The sequence below is a fragment of the Lissotriton vulgaris genome, chromosome 7 (genome assembly GCF_964263255.1).
Source record: "Lissotriton vulgaris chromosome 7, aLisVul1.2, whole genome shotgun sequence".
Classification (NCBI taxonomy): domain Eukaryota; kingdom Metazoa; phylum Chordata; class Amphibia; order Caudata; family Salamandridae; genus Lissotriton; species Lissotriton vulgaris.
The window spans coordinates 1,389,946,779-1,389,965,744 of NC_141695.1; the positions used below are offsets into that span (position 1 = coordinate 1,389,946,779).

Here is an 18,966-nt window from a genome sequence, read left to right on the forward strand (position 1 = left end):
AGAGAAGGGCAGGGCCTATGCAAATGAAGGCCTCAGGGATGTCTGGGAGTGCCTTTTTAGCAGTATTGTTAAAGTCCACCTTGCAACCGGATTGGTCGGGTAAGCTGAAAAACACCATGCCAGATTGGGCACCAGGTCTCTAGGCGCTTGGAGGACATATTGGGTCTACATCCCTCAGTTTCTGAGGTCCAAGAAATGTTCACCCTCTACCCTAATAGAGAGGTCTTGGCCGATCGTGCCGATCGTGGCTGAGAGGGGAAGAAGGTAGCAGTGCAAGATGCTTATGGTCCTTCTCTAATAATGGACCAACTTTCTCACTCTCCTTACCTGTGGTTCTGCCTGGCTACTGGGGCTACCAGTTGTAAGCCTGCAGCCCACAGGGAGTTGGTTTGTTCCTCTCACACATGTAAATGGGTAAGCATTCAAGTGCACACACCTGCCTACGTCCACAGACCCTCGCGCACACACACTTTTGTCAACAAGCTTTTTCGCAATTAAGAGTATCAGGGACCCATGTTGAAATACAAAAGCAGCACACCACGTGACGGCCATCACATAGAGTCCAGCAGCAAATGGGAAACGTTTAACTAGCTGTGGTCCTATTACTTGCGCTCTACCGTGGAACAACTGCTGGATGAGTCCTGCTGGAGAATATTGAACCTACAACAAGTCTGAGGTAAATAAAAATTCCACAGGAATATAATCAAACAGGGACCTACAACCCTTCCGAGCCAGATAGGAGTCGAACCTACAATCTTCTGATCCGTAGTCAGACGCGTTATCCATTGCGCCACTGGCCCTATGTAGACTTACGCATCCTTTTGTCCTTAAGTGGGCTAGAAAGTGTGTGTATGTGTGTGTGAAGGCACAAGGAAACCCATCTGACCTCCTGGAAGTCTGTTCTGTGAGGTTTTCCCAAGTTTTACAAAGGACTTTAGGAGAAGGAAGCACCTAAAAGCTAGGCGAAATGGTCCTAGATCCAAGGAAATCTTTTAGATCAGGCTCAGTTTCTTAAATAGTTTGCATTAACATAATCAGTTCCAGGTCTGTGTGGGGCTGAGCTTGAGAACTCCTTAGTAAGTAGGCGTTTACAACAATAAGGGGTTTAATATTACAACACAGGTGAACATTCAGACACATTATCATAAGCTCACCTTGTCCAGGGACCCAAGCATGCTGCCTTTCCACTCTCAGAGCCCTTCACCTAACCTACTGTGCAGCTGTTTCACCTTTAATATCACTGTTCCACAGGCAGCGTGACGTCACAATGCTCCTTGTCTGTAGCCCGACCCAGGAGCCTTTGCAAACCTGGTATAATCTACATACTTACGGTGTGTTTAGTCTTGGACCACAAATGCAGTGAAGAATAATGGATTGCTACTCTTCATACATTTTTGACCATTGGCTCAGATTTGAATGCGTACTGGCCATCTGAGCATCTCTGCCAGGCCACCCTATGTCTAGAGACTGTAGATTTAGAGAGTTTATAAACATTGTCAGTTCATCAATAAAGTGTGCTCGCTTCGGCAGCACATATACTAAAATTGGAACGATACAGAGAAGATTAGCATGGCCCCTGCGCAAGGATGACACGCAAATTCGTGAAGCGTTCCATATTTTTAACAGCTTTCAGGAGAGAAATCTTTTTTGTTTTCAAGACTAATTGAAAAAATAAAGCAGGTCCCAGTGCTGTCCCCGTAATATGTATTTTTCAATTAGTCTCTCCTCAACATTTTTAATGTATTTGCTTTGCAGTAAAGAAGGTGCGCTCTATGTTCAGCTGCATTTAGCAAGGAAGCCTGCAGGACTTCTGGGACTTTTCTTTCTCTTTTTTAGCCTCACTGTCATTATTCTTCACCACCCCCAAATCTATACTGCTGCAGTGTTGTGTTGATTTGTGGGAAGCAGGACAAAGAGAAGGGCAGGGCCTATGCAAATGAAGGCCTCAGGGATGTCTGGGAGTGCCTTTTTAGCAGTATTGTTAAAGTCCACCTTGCAACCGGATTGGTCGGGTAAGCTGAAAAACACCATGCCAGATTGGGCACCAGGTGTCTAGGCGCTTGGAGGACATATTGGGTCTACATCCCTCAGTTTCTGAGGTCCAAGAAATGTTCACCCTCTACCCTAATAGAGAGGTCTTGGCCGATCGTGGCTGAGAGGGGAAGAAGGTAGCAGTGCAAGATGCTTATGGTCCTTCTCTAATAATGGACCAACTTTCTCTCTCTCCTTACCTGTGGTTCTGCCTGGCTACTGGGGCTACCAGTTGTAAGCCTGCAGCCCACAGGGAGTTGGTTTGTTCCTCTCACACATGTAAATGGGTAAGCATTCAAGTGCACACACCTGCCTACGTCCACAGACCCTCGCGCACACACACTTTTGTCAACAAGCTTTTTCGCAATTAAGAGTATCAGGGACCCATGTTGAAATACAAAAGCAGCACACCACGTGACGGCCATCACATAGAGTCCAGCAGCAAATGGGAAACGTTTAACTAGCTGTGGTCCTATTACTTGCGCTCTACCGTGGAACAACTGCTGGATGAGTCCTGCTGGAGAATATTGAACCTACAACAAGTCTGAGGTAAATAAAAATTCCACAGGAATATAATCAAACAGGGACCTACAACCCTTCCGAGCCAGATAGGAGTCGAACCTACAATCTTCTGATCCGTAGTCAGACGCGTTATCCATTGCGCCACTGGCCCTATGTAGACTTACGCATCCTTTTGTCCTTAAGTGGGCTAGAAAGTGTGTGTATGTGTGTGTGAAGGCACAAGGAAACCCATCTGACCTCCTGGAAGTCTGTTCTGTGAGGTTTTCCCAAGTTTTACAAAGGACTTTAGGAGAAGGAAGCACCTAAAAGCTAGGCGAAATGGTCCTAGATCCAAGGAAATCTTTTAGATCAGGCTCAGTTTCTTAAATAGTTTGCATTAACATAATCAGTTCCAGGTCTGTGTGGGGCTGAGCTTGAGAACTCCTTAGTAAGTAGGCGTTTACAACAATAAGGGGTTTAATATTACAACACAGGTGAACATTCAGACACATTATCATAAGCTCACCTTGTCCAGGGACCCAAGCATGCTGCCTTTCCACTCTCAGAGCCCTTCACCTAACCTACTGTGCAGCTGTTTCACCTTTAATATCACTGTTCCACAGGCAGCGTGACGTCACAATGCTCCTTGTCTGTAGCCCGACCCAGGAGCCTTTGCAAACCTGGTATAATCTACATACTTACGGTGTGTTTAGTCTTGGACCACAAATGCAGTGAAGAATAATGGATTGCTACTCTTCATACATTTTTGACCATTGGCTCAGATTTGAATGCGTACTGGCCATCTGAACATCTCTGCCAGGCCACCCTATGTCTAGAGACTGTAGATTTAGAGAGTTTATAAACATTGTCAGTTCATCAATAAAGTGTGCTCGCTTCGGCAGCACATATACTAAAATTGGAACGATACAGAGAAGATTAGCATGGCCCCTGCGCAAGGATGACACGCAAATTCGTGAAGCGTTCCATATTTTTAACAGCTTTCAGGAGAGAAATCTTTTTTGTTTTCAAGACTAATTGAAAAAATAAAGCAGGTCCCAGTGCTGTCCCCGTAATATGTATTTTTCAATTAGTCTCTCCTCAACATTTTTAATGTATTTGCTTTGCAGTAAAGAAGGTGCGCTCTATGTTCAGCTGCATTTAGCAAGGAAGCCTGCAGGACTTCTGGGACTTTTCTTTCTCTTTTTTAGCCTCACTGTCATTATTCTTCACCACCCCCAAATCTATACTGCTGCAGTGTTGTGTTGCTTTGTGGGAAGCAGGACAAAGAGAAGGGCAGGGCCTATGCAAATGAAGGCCTCAGGGATGTCTGGGAGTGCCTTTTTAGCAGTATTGTTAAAGTCCACCTTGCAACCGGATTGGTCGGGTAAGCTGAAAAACACCATGCCAGATTGGGCACCAGGTGTCTAGGCGCTTGGAGGACATATTGGGTCTACATCCCTCAGTTTCTGAGGTCCAAGAAATGTTCACCCTCTACCCTAATAGAGAGGTCTTGGCCGATCGTGGCTGAGAGGGGAAGAAGGTAGCAGTGCAAGATGCTTATGGTCCTTCTCTAATAATGGACCAACTTTCTCTCTCTCCTTACCTGTGGTTCTGCCTGGCTACTGGGGCTACCAGTTGTAAGCCTGCAGCACACAGGGAGTTGGTTTGTTCCTCTCACACATGTAAATGGGTAAGCATTCAAGTGCACACACCTGCCTACGTCCACAGACCCTCGCGCACACACACTTTTGTCAACAAGCTTTTTCGCAATTAAGAGTATCAGGGACCCATGTTGAAATACAAAAGCAGCACACCACGTGACGGCCATCACATAGAGTCCAGCAGCAAATGGGAAACGTTTAACTAGCTGTGGTCCTATTACTTGCGCTCTACCGTGGAACAACTGCTGGATGAGTCCTGCTGGAGAATATTGAACCTACAACAAGTCTGAGGTAAATAAAAATTCCACAGGAATATAATCAAACAGGGACCTACAACCCTTCCGAGCCAGATAGGAGTCGAACCTACAATCTTCTGATCCGTAGTCAGCTGCGTTATCCATTGCGCCACTGGCCCTATGTAGACTTACGCATCCTTTTGTCCTTAAGTGGGCTAGAAAGTGTGTGTATGTGTGTGTGAAGGCACAAGGAAACCCATCTGACCTCCTGGAAGTCTGTTCTGTGAGGTTTTCCCAAGTTTTACAAAGGACTTTAGGAGAAGGAAGCACCTAAAAGCTAGGCGAAATGGTCCTAGATCCAAGGAAATCTTTTAGATCAGGCTCAGTTTCTTAAATAGTTTGCATTAACATAATCAGTTCCAGGTCTGTGTGGGGCTGAGCTTGAGAACTCCTTAGTAAGTAGGCGTTTACAACAATAAGGGGTTTAATATTACAACACAGGTGAACATTCAGACACATTATCATACGCTCACCTTGTCCAGGGACCCAAGCATGCTGCCTTTCCACTCTCAGAGCCCTTCACCTAACCTACTGTGCAGCTGTTTCACCTTTAATATCACTGTTCCACAGGCAGTGTGACGTCACAATGCTCCTTGTCTGTAGCCCGAACCAGGAGCCTTTGCAAACCTGGTATAATCTACATACTTACGGTGTGTTTAGTCTTGGACCACAAATGCAGTGAAGAATAATGGATTGCTACTCTTCATACATTTTTGACCATTGGCTCAGATTTGAATGCGTACTGGCCATCTGAGCATCTCTGCCAGGCCACCCTATGTCTAGAGACTGTAGATTTAGAGAGTTTATAAACATTGTCAGTTCATCAATAAAGTGTGCTCGCTTCGGCAGCACATATACTAAAATTGGAACGATACAGAGAAGATTAGCATGGCCCCTGCGCAAGGATGACACGCAAATTCGTGAAGCGTTCCATATTTTTAACAGCTTTCAGGAGAGAAATCTTTTTTGTTTTCAAGACTAATTGAAAAAATAAAGCAGGTCCCAGTGCTGTCCCCGTAATATGTATTTTTCAATTAGTCTCTCCTCAACATTTTTAATGTATTTGCTTTGCAGTAAAGAAGGTGCGCTCTATGTTCAGCTGCATTTAGCAAGGAAGCCTGCAGGACTTCTGGGACTTTTCTTTCTCTTTTTTAGCCTCACTGTCATTATTCTTCACCACCCCCAAATCTATACTGCTGCAGTGTTGTGTTGCTTTGTGGGAAGCAGGACAAAGAGAAGGGCAGGGCCTATGCAAATGAAGGCCTCAGGGATGTCTGGGAGTGCCTTTTTAGCAGTATTGTTAAAGTCCACCTTGCAACCGGATTGGTCGGGTAAGCTGAAAAACACCATGCCAGATTGGGCACCAGGTGTCTAGGCGCTTGGAGGACATATTGGGTCTACATCCCTCAGTTTCTGAGGTCCAAGAAATGTTCACCCTCTACCCTAATAGAGAGGTCTTGGCCGATCGTGGCTGAGAGGGGAAGAAGGTAGCAGTGCAAGATGCTTATGGTCCTTCTCTAATAATGGACCAACTTTCTCTCTCTCCTTACCTGTGGTTCTGCCTGGCTACTGGGGCTACCAGTTGTAAGCCTGCAGCCCACAGGGAGTTGGTTTGTTCCTCTCACACATGTAAATGGGTAAGCATTCAAGTGCACACACCTGCCTACGTCCACAGACCCTCGCGCACACACACTTTTGTCAACAAGCTTTTTCGCAATTAAGAGTATCAGGGACCCATGTTGAAATACAAAAGCAGCACACCACGTGACGGCCATCACATAGAGTCCAGCAGCAAATGGGAAACGTTTAACTAGCTGTGGTCCTATTACTTGCGCTCTACCGTGGAACAACTGCTGGATGAGTCCTGCTGGAGAATATTGAACCTACAACAAGTCTGAGGTAAATACAAATTCCACAGGAATATAATCAAACAGGGACCTACAACCCTTCCGAGCCAGATAGGAGTCGAACCTACAATCTTTTGATCCGTAGTCAGACGCGTTATCCATTGCGCCACTGGCCCTATGTAGACTTACGCATCCTTTTGTCCTTAAGTGGGCTAGAAAGTGTGTGTATGTGTGTGTGAAGGCACAAGGAAACCCATCTGACCTCCTGGAAGTCTGTTCTGTGAGGTTTTCCCAAGTTTTACAAAGGACTTTAGGAGAAGGAAGCACCTAAAAGCTAGGCGAAATGGTCCTAGATCCAAGGAAATCTTTTAGATCAGGCTCAGTTTCTTAAATAGTTTGCATTAACATAATCAGTTCCAGGTCTGTGTGGGGCTGAGCTTGAGAACTCCTTAGTAAGTAGGCGTTTACAACAATAAGGGGTTTAATATTACAACACAGGTGAACATTCAGACACATTATCATAAGCTCACCTTGTCCAGGGACCCAAGCATGCTGCCTTTCCACTCTCAGAGCCCTTCACCTAACCTACTGTGCAGCTGTTTCACCTTTAATATCACTGTTCCACAGGCAGCGTGACGTCACAATGCTCCTTGTCTGTAGCCCGACCCAGGAGCCTTTGCAAACCTGGTATAATCTACATACTTACGGTGTGTTTAGTCTTGGACCACAAATGCAGTGAAGAATAATGGATTGCTACTCTTCATACATTTTTGACCATTGGCTCAGATTTGAATGCGTACTGGCCATCTGAGCATCTCTGCCAGGCCACCCTATGTCTAGAGACTGTAGATTTAGAGAGTTTATAAACATTGTCAGTTCATCAATAAAGTGTGCTCGCTTCGGCAGCACATATACTAAAATTGGAACGATACAGAGAAGATTAGCATGGCCCCTGCGCAAGGATGACACGCAAATTCGTGAAGCGTTCCATATTTTTAACAGCTTTCAGGAGAGAAATCTTTTTTGTTTTCAAGACTAATTGAAAAAATAAAGCAGGTCCCAGTGCTGTCCCCGTAATATGTATTTTTCAATTAGTCTCTCCTCAACATTTTTAATGTATTTGCTTTGCAGTAAAGAAGGTGCGCTCTATGTTCAGCTGCATTTAGCAAGGAAGCCTGCAGGACTTCTGGGACTTTTCTTTCTCTTTTTTAGCCTCACTGTCATTATTCTTCACCACCCCCAAATCTATACTGCTGCAGTGTTGTGTTGATTTATGGGAAGCAGGACAAAGAGAAGGGCAGGGCCTATGCAAATGAAGGCCTCAGGGATGTCTGGGAGTGCCTTTTTAGCAGTATTGTTAAAGTCCACCTTGCAACCGGATTGGTCGGGTAAGCTGAAAAACACCATGCCAGATTGGGCACCAGGTGTCTAGGCGCTTGGAGGACATATTGGGTCTACATCCCTCAGTTTCTGAGGTCCAAGAAATGTTCACCCTCTACCCTAATAGAGAGGTCTTGGCCGATCGTGGCTGAGAGGGGAAGAAGGTAGCAGTGCAAGATGCTTATGGTCCTTCTCTAATAATGGACCAACTTTCTCTCTCTCCTTACCTGTGGTTCTGCCTGGCTACTGGGGCTACCAGTTGTAAGCCTGCAGCCCACAGGGAGTTGGTTTGTTCCTCTCACACATGTAAATGGGTAAGCATTCAAGTGCACACACCTGCCTACGTCCACAGACCCTCGCGCACACACACTTTTGTCAACAAGCTTTTTCGCAATTAAGAGTATCAGGGACCCATGTTGAAATACAAAAGCAGCACACCACGTGACGGCCATCACATAGAGTCCAGCAGCAAATGGGAAACGTTTAACTAGCTGTGGTCCTATTACTTGCGCTCTACCGTGGAACAACTGCTGGATGAGTCCTGCTGGAGAATATTGAACCTACAACAAGTCTGAGGTAAATAAAAATTCCACAGGAATATAATCAAACAGGGACCTACAACCCTTCCGAGCCAGATAGGAGTCGAACCTACAATCTTCTGATCCGTAGTCAGACGCGTTATCCATTGCGCCACTGGCCCTATGTAGACTTACGCATCCTTTTGTCCTTAAGTGGGCTAGAAAGTGTGTGTATGTGTGTGTGAAGGCACAAGGAAACCCATCTGACCTCCTGGAAGTCTGTTCTGTGAGGTTTTCCCAAGTTTTACAAAGGACTTTAGGAGAAGGAAGCACCTAAAAGCTAGGCGAAATGGTCCTAGATCCAAGGAAATCTTTTAGATCAGGCTCAGTTTCTTAAATAGTTTGCATTAACATAATCAGTTCCAGGTCTGTGTGGGGCTGAGCTTGAGAACTCCTTAGTAAGTAGGCGTTTACAACAATAAGGGGTTTAATATTACAACACAGGTGAACATTCAGACACATTATCATAAGCTCACCTTGTCCAGGGACCCAAGCATGCTGCCTTTCCACTCTCAGAGCCCTTCACCTAACCTACTGTGCAGCTGTTTCACCTTTAATATCACTGTTCCACAGGCAGCGTGACGTCACAATGCTCCTTGTCTGTAGCCCGACCCAGGAGCCTTTGCAAACCTGGTATAATCTACATACTTACGGTGTGTTTAGTCTTGGACCACAAATGCAGTGAAGAATAATGGATTGCTACTCTTCATACATTTTTGACCATTGGCTCAGATTTGAATGCGTACTGGCCATCTGAGCATCTCTGCCAGGCCACCCTATGTCTAGAGACTGTAGATTTAGAGAGTTTATAAACATTGTCAGTTCATCAATAAAGTGTGCTCGCTTCGGCAGCACATATACTAAAATTGGAACGATACAGAGAAGATTAGCATGGCCCCTGCGCAAGGATGACACGCAAATTTGTGAAGCGTTCCATATTTTTAACAGCTTTCAGGAGAGAAATCTTTTTTGTTTTCAAGACTAATTGAAAAAATAAAGCAGGTCCCAGTGCTGTCCCCGTAATATGTATTTTTCAATTAGTCTCTCCTCAACATTTTTAATGTATTTGCTTTGCAGTAAAGAAGGTGCGCTCTATGTTCAGCTGCATTTAGCAAGGAAGCCTGCAGGACTTCTGGGACTTTTCTTTCTCTTTTTTAGCCTCACTGTCATTATTCTTCACCACCCCCAAATCTATACTGCTGCAGTGTTGTGTTGATTTGTGGGAAGCAGGACAAAGAGAAGGGCAGGGCCTATGCAAATGAAGGCCTCAGGGATGTCTGGGAGTGCCTTTTTAGCAGTATTGTTAAAGTCCACCTTGCAACCGGATTGGTCGGGTAAGCTGAAAAACACCATGCCAGATTGGGCACCAGGTGTCTAGGCGCTTGGAGGACATATTGGGTCTACATCCCTCAGTTTCTGAGGTCCAAGAAATGTTCACCCTCTACCCTAATAGAGAGGTCTTGGCCGATCGTGGCTGAGAGGGGAAGAAGGTAGCAGTGCAAGATGCTTATGGTCCTTCTCTAATAATGGACCAACTTTCTCTCTCTCCTTACCTGTGGTTCTGCCTGGCTACTGGGGCTACCAGTTGTAAGCCTGCAGCCCACAGGGAGTTGGTTTGTTCCTCTCACACATGTAAATGGGTAAGCATTCAAGTGCACACACCTGCCTACGTCCACAGACCCTCGCGCACACACACTTTTGTCAACAAGCTTTTTCGCAATTAAGAGTATCAGGGACCCATGTTGAAATACAAAAGCAGCACACCACGTGACGGCCATCACATAGAGTCCAGCAGCAAATGGGAAACGTTTAACTAGCTGTGGTCCTATTACTTGCGCTCTACCGTGGAACAACTGCTGGATGAGTCCTGCTGGAGAATATTGAACCTACAACAAGTCTGAGGTAAATAAAAATTCCACAGGAATATAATCAAACAGGGACCTACAACCCTTCCGAGCCAGATAGGAGTCGAACCTACAATCTTCTGATCCGTAGTCAGACGCGTTATCCATTGCGCCACTGGCCCTATGTAGACTTACGCATCCTTTTGTCCTTAAGTGGGCTAGAAAGTGTGTGTATGTGTGTGTGAAGGCACAAGGAAACCCATCTGACCTCCTGGAAGTCTGTTCTGTGAGGTTTTCCCAAGTTTTACAAAGGACTTTAGGAGAAGGAAGCACCTAAAAGCTAGGCGAAATGGTCCTAGATCCAAGGAAATCTTTTAGATCAGGCTCAGTTTCTTAAATAGTTTGCATTAACATAATCAGTTCCAGGTCTGTGTGGGGCTGAGCTTGAGAACTCCTTAGTAAGTAGGCGTTTACAACAATAAGGGGTTTAATATTACAACACAGGTGAACATTCAGACACATTATCATAAGCTCACCTTGTCCAGGGACCCAAGCATGCTGCCTTTCCACTCTCAGGGCCCTTCACCTAACCTACTGTGCAGCTGTTTCACCTTTAATATCACTGTTCCACAGGCAGCGTGACGTCACAATGCTCCTTGTCTGTAGCCCGACCCAGGAGCCTTTGCAAACCTGGTATAATCTACATACTTACGGTGTGTTTAGTCTTGGACCACAAATGCAGTGAAGAATAATGGATTGCTACTCTTCATACATTTTTGACCATTGGCTCAGATTTGAATGCGTACTGGCCATCTGAACATCTCTGCCAGGCCACCCTATGTCTAGAGACTGTAGATTTAGAGAGTTTATAAACATTGTCAGTTCATCAATAAAGTGTGCTCGCTTCGGCAGCACATATACTAAAATTGGAACGATACAGAGAAGATTAGCATGGCCCCTGCGCAAGGATGACACGCAAATTCGTGAAGCGTTCCATATTTTTAACAGCTTTCAGGAGAGAAATCTTTTTTGTTTTCAAGACTAATTGAAAAAATAAAGCAGGTCCCAGTGCTGTCCCCGTAATATGTATTTTTCAATTAGTCTCTCCTCAACATTTTTAATGTATTTGCTTTGCAGTAAAGAAGGTGCGCTCTATGTTCAGCTGCATTTAGCAAGGAAGCCTGCAGGACTTCTGGGACTTTTCTTTCTCTTTTTTAGCCTCACTGTCATTATTCTTCACCACCCCCAAATCTATACTGCTGCAGTGTTGTGTTGCTTTGTGGGAAGCAGGACAAAGAGAAGGGCAGGGCCTATGCAAATGAAGGCCTCAGGGATGTCTGGGAGTGCCTTTTTAGCAGTATTGTTAAAGTCCACCTTGCAACCGGATTGGTCGGGTAAGCTGAAAAACACCATGCCAGATTGGGCACCAGGTGTCTAGGCGCTTGGAGGACATATTGGGTCTACATCCCTCAGTTTCTGAGGTCCAAGAAATGTTCACCCTCTACCCTAATAGAGAGGTCTTGGCCGATCGTGGCTGAGAGGGGAAGAAGGTAGCAGTGCAAGATGCTTATGGTCCTTCTCTAATAATGGACCAACTTTCTCTCTCTCCTTACCTGTGGTTCTGCCTGGCTACTGGGGCTACCAGTTGTAAGCCTGCAGCCCACAGGGAGTTGGTTTGTTCCTCTCACACATGTAAATGGGTAAGCATTCAAGTGCACACACCTGCCTACGTCCACAGACCCTCGCGCACACACACTTTTGTCAACAAGCTTTTTCGCAATTAAGAGTATCAGGGACCCATGTTGAAATACAAAAGCAGCACACCACGTGACGGCCATCACATAGAGTCCAGCAGCAAATGGGAAACGTTTAACTAGCTGTGGTCCTATTACTTGCGCTCTACCGTGGAACAACTGCTGGATGAGTCCTGCTGGAGAATATTGAACCTACAACAAGTCTGAGGTAAATAAAAATTCCACAGGAATATAATCAAACAGGGACCTACAACCCTTCCGAGCCAGATAGGAGTCGAACCTACAATCTTCTGATCCGTAGTCAGACGCGTTATCCATTGCGCCACTGGCCCTATGTAGACTTACGCATCCTTTTGTCCTTAAGTGGGCTAGAAAGTGTGTGTATGTGTGTGTGAAGGCACAAGGAAACCCATCTGACCTCCTGGAAGTCTGTTCTGTGAGGTTTTCCCAAGTTTTACAAAGGACTTTAGGAGAAGGAAGCACCTAAAAGCTAGGCGAAATGGTCCTAGATCCAAGGAAATCTTTTAGATCAGGCTCAGTTTCTTAAATAGTTTGCATTAACATAATCAGTTCCAGGTCTGTGTGGGGCTGAGCTTGAGAACTCCTTAGTAAGTAGGCGTTTACAACAATAAGGGGTTTAATATTACAACACAGGTGAACATTCAGACACATTATCATACGCTCACCTTGTCCAGGGACCCAAGCATGCTGCCTTTCCACTCTCAGAGCCCTTCACCTAACCTACTGTGCAGCTGTTTCACCTTTAATATCACTGTTCCACAGGCAGTGTGACGTCACAATGCTCCTTGTCTGTAGCCCGAACCAGGAGCCTTTGCAAACCTGGTATAATCTACATACTTACGGTGTGTTTAGTCTTGGACCACAAATGCAGTGAAGAATAATGGATTGCTACTCTTCATACATTTTTGACCATTGGCTCAGATTTGAATGCGTACTGGCCATCTGAGCATCTCTGCCAGGCCACCCTATGTCTAGAGACTGTAGATTTAGAGAGTTTATAAACATTGTCAGTTCATCAATAAAGTGTGCTCGCTTCGGCAGCACATATACTAAAATTGGAACGATACAGAGAAGATTAGCATGGCCCCTGCGCAAGGATGACACGCAAATTCGTGAAGCGTTCCATATTTTTAACAGCTTTCAGGAGAGAAATCTTTTTTGTTTTCAAGACTAATTGAAAAAATAAAGCAGGTCCCAGTGCTGTCCCCGTAATATGTATTTTTCAATTAGTCTCTCCTCAACATTTTTAATGTATTTGCTTTGCAGTAAAGAAGGTGCGCTCTATGTTCAGCTGCATTTAGCAAGGAAGCCTGCAGGACTTCTGGGACTTTTCTTTCTCTTTTTTAGCCTCACTGTCATTATTCTTCACCACCCCCAAATCTATACTGCTGCAGTGTTGTGTTGCTTTGTGGGAAGCAGGACAAAGAGAAGGGCAGGGCCTATGCAAATGAAGGCCTCAGGGATGTCTGGGAGTGCCTTTTTAGCAGTATTGTTAAAGTCCACCTTGCAACCGGATTGGTCGGGTAAGCTGAAAAACACCATGCCAGATTGGGCGCCAGGTGTCTAGGCGCTTGGAGGACATATTGGGTCTACATCCCTCAGTTTCTGAGGTCCAAGAAATGTTCACCCTCTACCCTAATAGAGAGGTCTTGGCCGATCGTGGCTGAGAGGGGAAGAAGGTAGCAGTGCAAGATGCTTATGGTCCTTCTCTAATAATGGACCAACTTTCTCTCTCTCCTTACCTGTGGTTCTGCCTGGCTACTGGGGCTACCAGTTGTAAGCCTGCAGCCCACAGGGAGTTGGTTTGTTCCTCTCACACATGTAAATGGGTAAGCATTCAAGTGCACACACCTGCCTACGTCCACAGACCCTCGCGCACACACACTTTTGTCAACAAGCTTTTTCGCAATTAAGAGTATCAGGGACCCATGTTGAAATACAAAAGCAGCACACCACGTGACGGCCATCACATAGAGTCCAGCAGCAAATGGGAAACGTTTAACTAGCTGTGGTCCTATTACTTGCGCTCTACCGTGGAACAACTGCTGGATGAGTCCTGCTGGAGAATATTGAACCTACAACAAGTCTGAGGTAAATACAAATTCCACAGGAATATAATCAAACAGGGACCTACAACCCTTCCGAGCCAGATAGGAGTCGAACCTACAATCTTCTGATCCGTAGTCAGACGCGTTATCCATTGCGCCACTGGCCCTATGTAGACTTACGCATCCTTTTGTCCTTAAGTGGGCTAGAAAGTGTGTGTATGTGTGTGTGAAGGCACAAGGAAACCCATCTGACCTCCTGGAAGTCTGTTCTGTGAGGTTTTCCCAAGTTTTACAAAGGACTTTAGGAGAAGGAAGCACCTAAAAGCTAGGCGAAATGGTCCTAGATCCAAGGAAATCTTTTAGATCAGGCTCAGTTTCTTAAATAGTTTGCATTAACATAATCAGTTCCAGGTCTGTGTGGGGCTGAGCTTGAGAACTCCTTAGTAAGTAGGCGTTTACAACAATAAGGGGTTTAATATTACAACACAGGTGAACATTCAGACACATTATCATAAGCTCACCTTGTCCAGGGACCCAAGCATGCTGCCTTTCCACTCTCAGAGCCCTTCACCTAACCTACTGTGCAGCTGTTTCACCTTTAATATCACTGTTCCACAGGCAGCGTGACGTCACAATGCTCCTTGTCTGTAGCCCGACCCAGGAGCCTTTGCAAACCTGGTATAATCTACATACTTACGGTGTGTTTAGTCTTGGACCACAAATGCAGTGAAGAATAATGGATTGCTACTCTTCATACATTTTTGACCATTGGCTCAGATTTGAATGCGTACTGGCCATCTGAGCATCTCTGCCAGGCCACCCTATGTCTAGAGACTGTAGATTTAGAGAGTTTATAAACATTGTCAGTTCATCAATAAAGTGTGCTCGCTTCGGCAGCACATATACTAAAATTGGAACGATACAGAGAAGATTAGCATGGCCCCTGCGCAAGGATGACACGCAAATTCGTGAAGCGTTCCATATTTTTAACAGCTTTCAGGAGAGAAATCTTTTTTGTTTTCAAGACTAATTGAAAAAATAAAGCAGGTCCCAGTGCTGTCCCCGTAATATGTATTTTTCAATTAGTCTCTCCTCAACATTTTTAATGTATTTGCTTTGCAGTAAAGAAGGTGCGCTCTATGTTCAGCTGCATTTAGCAAGGAAGCCTGCAGGACTTCTGGGACTTTTCTTTCTCTTTTTTAGCCTCACTGTCATTATTCTTCACCACCCCCAAATCTATACTGCTGCAGTGTTGTGTTGATTTATGGGAAGCAGGACAAAGAGAAGGGCAGGGCCTATGCAAATGAAGGCCTCAGGGATGTCTGGGAGTGCCTTTTTAGCAGTATTGTTAAAGTCCACCTTGCAACCGGATTGGTCGGGTAAGCTGAAAAACACCATGCCAGATTGGGCACCAGGTGTCTAGGCGCTTGGAGGACATATTGGGTCTACATCCCTCAGTTTCTGAGGTCCAAGAAATGTTCACCCTCTACCCTAATAGAGAGGTCTTGGCCGATCGTGGCTGAGAGGGGAAGAAGGTAGCAGTGCAAGATGCTTATGGTCCTTCTCTAATAATGGACCAACTTTCTCTCTCTCCTTACCTGTGGTTCTGCCTGGCTACTGGGGCTACCAGTTGTAAGCCTGCAGCCCACAGGGAGTTGGTTTGTTCCTCTCACACATGTAAATGGGTAAGCATTCAAGTGCACACACCTGCCTACGTCCACAGACCCTCGCGCACACACACTTTTGTCAACAAGCTTTTTCGCAATTAAGAGTATCAGGGACCCATGTTGAAATACAAAAGCAGCACACCACGTGACGGCCATCACATAGAGTCCAGCAGCAAATGGGAAACGTTTAACTAGCTGTGGTCCTATTACTTGCGCTCTACCGTGGAACAACTGCTGGATGAGTCCTGCTGGAGAATATTGAACCTACAACAAGTCTGAGGTAAATAAAAATTCCACAGGAATATAATCAAACAGGGACCTACAACCCTTCCGAGCCAGATAGGAGTCGAACCTACAATCTTCTGATCCGTAGTCAGACGCGTTATCCATTGCGCCACTGGCCCTATGTAGACTTACGCATCCTTTTGTCCTTAAGTGGGCTAGAAAGTGTGTGTATGTGTGTGTGAAGGCACAAGGAAACCCATCTGACCTCCTGGAAGTCTGTTCTGTGAGGTTTTCCCAAGTTTTACAAAGGACTTTAGGAGAAGGAAGCACCTAAAAGCTAGGCGAAATGGTCCTAGATCCAAGGAAATCTTTTAGATCAGGCTCAGTTTCTTAAATAGTTTGCATTAACATAATCAGTTCCAGGTCTGTGTGGGGCTGAGCTTGAGAACTCCTAAATGGGTAAGCATTCAAGTGCACACACCTGCCTACGTCCACAGACCCTCGCGCACACACACTTTTGTCAACAAGCTTTTTCGCAATTAAGAGTATCAGGGACCCATGTTGAAATACAAAAGCAGCACACCACGTGACGGCCATCACATAGAGTCCAGCAGCAAATGGGAAACGTTTAACTAGCTGTGGTCCTATTACTTGCGCTCTACCGTGGAACAACTGCTGGATGAGTCCTGCTGGAGAATATTGAACCTACAACAAGTCTGAGGTAAATAAAAATTCCACAGGAATATAATCAAACAGGGACCTACAACCCTTCCGAGCCAGATAGGAGTCGAACCTACAATCTTCTGATCCGTAGTCAGACGCGTTATCCATTGCGCCACTGGCCCTATGTAGACTTACGCATCCTTTTGTCCTTAAGTGGGCTAGAAAGTGTGTGTATGTGTGTGTGAAGGCACAAGGAAACCCATCTGACCTCCTGGAAGTCTGTTCTGTGAGGTTTTCCCAAGTTTTACAAAGGACTTTAGGAGAAGGAAGCACCTAAAAGCTAGGCGAAATGGTCCTAGATCCAAGGAAATCTTTTAGATCAGGCTCAGTTTCTTAAATAGTTTGCATTAACATAATCAGTTCCAGGTCTGTGTGGGGCTGAGCTTGAGAACTCCTTAGTAAGTAGGCGTTTACAACAATAAGGGGTTTAATATTACAACACAGGTGAACATTCAGACACATTATCATATGCTCACCTTGTCCAGGGACCCAAGCATGCTGCCTTTCCACTCTCAGAGCCCTTCACCTAACCTACTGTGCAGCTGTTTCACCTTTAATATCACTGTTCCACAGGCAGTGTGACGTCACAATGCTCCTTGTCTGTAGCCCGAACCAGGAGCCTTTGCAAACCTGGTATAATCTACATACTTACGGTGTGTTTAGTCTTGGACCACAAATGCAGTGAAGAATAATGGATTGCTACTCTTCATACATTTTTGACCATTGGCTCAGATTTGAATGCGTACTGGCCATCTGAGCATCTCTGCCAGGCCACCCTATGTCTAGAGACTGTAGATTTAGAGAGTTTATAAACATTGTCAGTTCATCAATAAAGTGTGCTCGCTTCGGCAGCACATATACTAAAATTGGAACGATACAGAGAAGATTAGCTATGGCCCCTGCGCAAGGATGACACGCAAATTCGTGAAGCGTTCCATATTTTTAACAGCTTTCAGGAGAGAAATCTTTTTTGTTTTCAAGACTAATTGAAAAAATAAAGCAGGTCCCAGTGCTGTCCCCGTAATATGTATTTTTCAATTAGTCTCTCCTCAACATTTTTAATGTATTTGCTTTGCAGTAAAGAAGGTGCGCTCTATGTTCAGCTGCATTTAGCAAGGAAGCCTGCAGGACTTCTGGGACTTTTCTTTCTCTTTTTTAGCCTCACTGTCATTATTCTTCACCACCCCCAAATCTATACTGCTGCAGTGTTGTGTTGCTTTGTGGGAAGCAGGACAAAGAGAAGGGCAGGGCCTATGCAAATGAAGGCCTCAGGGATGTCTGGGAGTGCCTTTTTAGCAGTATTGTTAAAGTCCACCTTGCAACCGGATTGGTCGGGTAAGCTGAAAAACACCATGCCAGATTGGGCACCAGGTCTCTAGGCGCTTGGAGGACATATTGGGTCTACATCCCTCAGTTTCTGAGGTCCAAGAAATGTTCACCCTCTACCCTAATAGAGAGGTCTTGGCCGATCGTGGCTGAGAGGGGAAGAAGGTAGCGCAGTGCAAGATGCTTATGGTCCTTCTCTAATAATGGACCAACTTTCTCTCTCTCCTTACCTGTGGTTCTGCCTGGCTACTGGGGCTACCAGTTGTAAGCCTGCAGCCCACAGGGAGTTGGTTTGTTCCTCTCACACATGTAAATGGGTAAGCATTCAAGTGCACACACCTGCCTACGTCCACAGACCCTCGCGCACACACACTTTTGTCAACAAGCTTTTTCGCAATTAAGAGTATCAGGGACCCATGTTGAAATACAAAAGCAGCACACCACGTGACGGCCATCACATAGAGTCCAGCAGCAAATGGGAAACGTTTAACTAGCTGTGGTCCTATTACTTGCGCTCTACCGTGGAACAACTGCTGGATGAGTCCTGCTGGAGAATATTGAACCTACAACAAGTCTGAGGTAAATAAAAATTCCACAGGAATATAATCAAACAGGGACCTACAACCCTTCCGAGCCAGATAGGAGTCGAACCTACAATCTTCTGATCCGTAGTCAGACGCGTTATCCATTGCGCCACTGGCCCTATGTAGACTTACGCATCCTTTTGTCCTTAAGTGGGCTAGAAAGTGTGTGTATGTGTGTGTGAAGGCACAAGGAAACCCATCTGACCTCCTGGAAGTCTGTTCTGTGAGGTTTTCCCAAGTTTTACAAAGGACTTTAGGAGAAGGAAGCACCTAAAAGCTAGGCGAAATGGTCCTAGATCCAAGGAAATCTTTTAGATCAGGCTCATTTTCTTAAATAGTTTGCATTAACATAATCAGTTCCAGGTCTGTGTGGGGCTGAGCTTGAGAACTCCTTAGTAAGTAGGCGTTTACAACAATAAGGGGTTTAATATTACAACACAGGTGAACATTCAGACACATTATCATACGCTCACCTTGTCC

General features: G+C 45.3%; 18 non-coding genes across 18 annotated transcripts; 9 read left to right on the top strand and 9 right to left on the bottom strand.

Moving 5' to 3' along the window:
- Positions 1–727: 727 nt before the first annotated feature.
- On the bottom strand, positions 728–800 carry TRNAR-ACG (transfer RNA arginine (anticodon ACG)). Its single transcript has one exon. It is a non-coding gene; the product is annotated as a tRNA-Arg (tRNA).
- A 714-nt stretch (positions 801–1,514) lies between these two features.
- LOC147704582 (U6 spliceosomal RNA) lies at positions 1,515–1,621 on the top strand. The gene has a single exon (XR_015299042.1). It is a non-coding gene; the product is annotated as a U6 spliceosomal RNA (small nuclear RNA).
- Positions 1,622–2,631: 1,010 nt separating this feature from the next.
- On the bottom strand, positions 2,632–2,704 carry TRNAR-ACG (transfer RNA arginine (anticodon ACG)). Its single transcript has one exon. It is a non-coding gene; the product is annotated as a tRNA-Arg (tRNA).
- Positions 2,705–3,418: 714 nt separating this feature from the next.
- LOC147704584 (U6 spliceosomal RNA) lies at positions 3,419–3,525 on the top strand. The gene has a single exon (XR_015299043.1). It is a non-coding gene; the product is annotated as a U6 spliceosomal RNA (small nuclear RNA).
- A 1,797-nt stretch (positions 3,526–5,322) lies between these two features.
- Positions 5,323–5,429, top strand: LOC147704585 (U6 spliceosomal RNA). Its single transcript, XR_015299044.1, has one exon. It is a non-coding gene; the product is annotated as a U6 spliceosomal RNA (small nuclear RNA).
- A 1,797-nt stretch (positions 5,430–7,226) lies between these two features.
- On the top strand, positions 7,227–7,333 carry LOC147704586 (U6 spliceosomal RNA). The gene has a single exon (XR_015299045.1). It is a non-coding gene; the product is annotated as a U6 spliceosomal RNA (small nuclear RNA).
- A 1,010-nt stretch (positions 7,334–8,343) lies between these two features.
- On the bottom strand, positions 8,344–8,416 carry TRNAR-ACG (transfer RNA arginine (anticodon ACG)). Its single transcript has one exon. It is a non-coding gene; the product is annotated as a tRNA-Arg (tRNA).
- Positions 8,417–9,130: 714 nt separating this feature from the next.
- On the top strand, positions 9,131–9,237 carry LOC147704588 (U6 spliceosomal RNA). The gene has a single exon (XR_015298258.1). It is a non-coding gene; the product is annotated as a U6 spliceosomal RNA (small nuclear RNA).
- Positions 9,238–10,247: 1,010 nt separating this feature from the next.
- TRNAR-ACG (transfer RNA arginine (anticodon ACG)) lies at positions 10,248–10,320 on the bottom strand. The gene has a single exon. It is a non-coding gene; the product is annotated as a tRNA-Arg (tRNA).
- A 714-nt stretch (positions 10,321–11,034) lies between these two features.
- On the top strand, positions 11,035–11,141 carry LOC147704590 (U6 spliceosomal RNA). The gene has a single exon (XR_015299046.1). It is a non-coding gene; the product is annotated as a U6 spliceosomal RNA (small nuclear RNA).
- Positions 11,142–12,151: 1,010 nt separating this feature from the next.
- Positions 12,152–12,224, bottom strand: TRNAR-ACG (transfer RNA arginine (anticodon ACG)). Its single transcript has one exon. It is a non-coding gene; the product is annotated as a tRNA-Arg (tRNA).
- A 714-nt stretch (positions 12,225–12,938) lies between these two features.
- On the top strand, positions 12,939–13,045 carry LOC147704592 (U6 spliceosomal RNA). The gene has a single exon (XR_015299047.1). It is a non-coding gene; the product is annotated as a U6 spliceosomal RNA (small nuclear RNA).
- A 1,010-nt stretch (positions 13,046–14,055) lies between these two features.
- Positions 14,056–14,128, bottom strand: TRNAR-ACG (transfer RNA arginine (anticodon ACG)). The gene has a single exon. It is a non-coding gene; the product is annotated as a tRNA-Arg (tRNA).
- Positions 14,129–14,842: 714 nt separating this feature from the next.
- Positions 14,843–14,949, top strand: LOC147704594 (U6 spliceosomal RNA). The gene has a single exon (XR_015299048.1). It is a non-coding gene; the product is annotated as a U6 spliceosomal RNA (small nuclear RNA).
- A 1,010-nt stretch (positions 14,950–15,959) lies between these two features.
- On the bottom strand, positions 15,960–16,032 carry TRNAR-ACG (transfer RNA arginine (anticodon ACG)). Its single transcript has one exon. It is a non-coding gene; the product is annotated as a tRNA-Arg (tRNA).
- Positions 16,033–16,625: 593 nt separating this feature from the next.
- TRNAR-ACG (transfer RNA arginine (anticodon ACG)) lies at positions 16,626–16,698 on the bottom strand. The gene has a single exon. It is a non-coding gene; the product is annotated as a tRNA-Arg (tRNA).
- A 714-nt stretch (positions 16,699–17,412) lies between these two features.
- LOC147704597 (U6 spliceosomal RNA) lies at positions 17,413–17,520 on the top strand. The gene has a single exon (XR_015298441.1). It is a non-coding gene; the product is annotated as a U6 spliceosomal RNA (small nuclear RNA).
- A 1,012-nt stretch (positions 17,521–18,532) lies between these two features.
- On the bottom strand, positions 18,533–18,605 carry TRNAR-ACG (transfer RNA arginine (anticodon ACG)). The gene has a single exon. It is a non-coding gene; the product is annotated as a tRNA-Arg (tRNA).
- Positions 18,606–18,966: the final 361 nt, after the last annotated feature.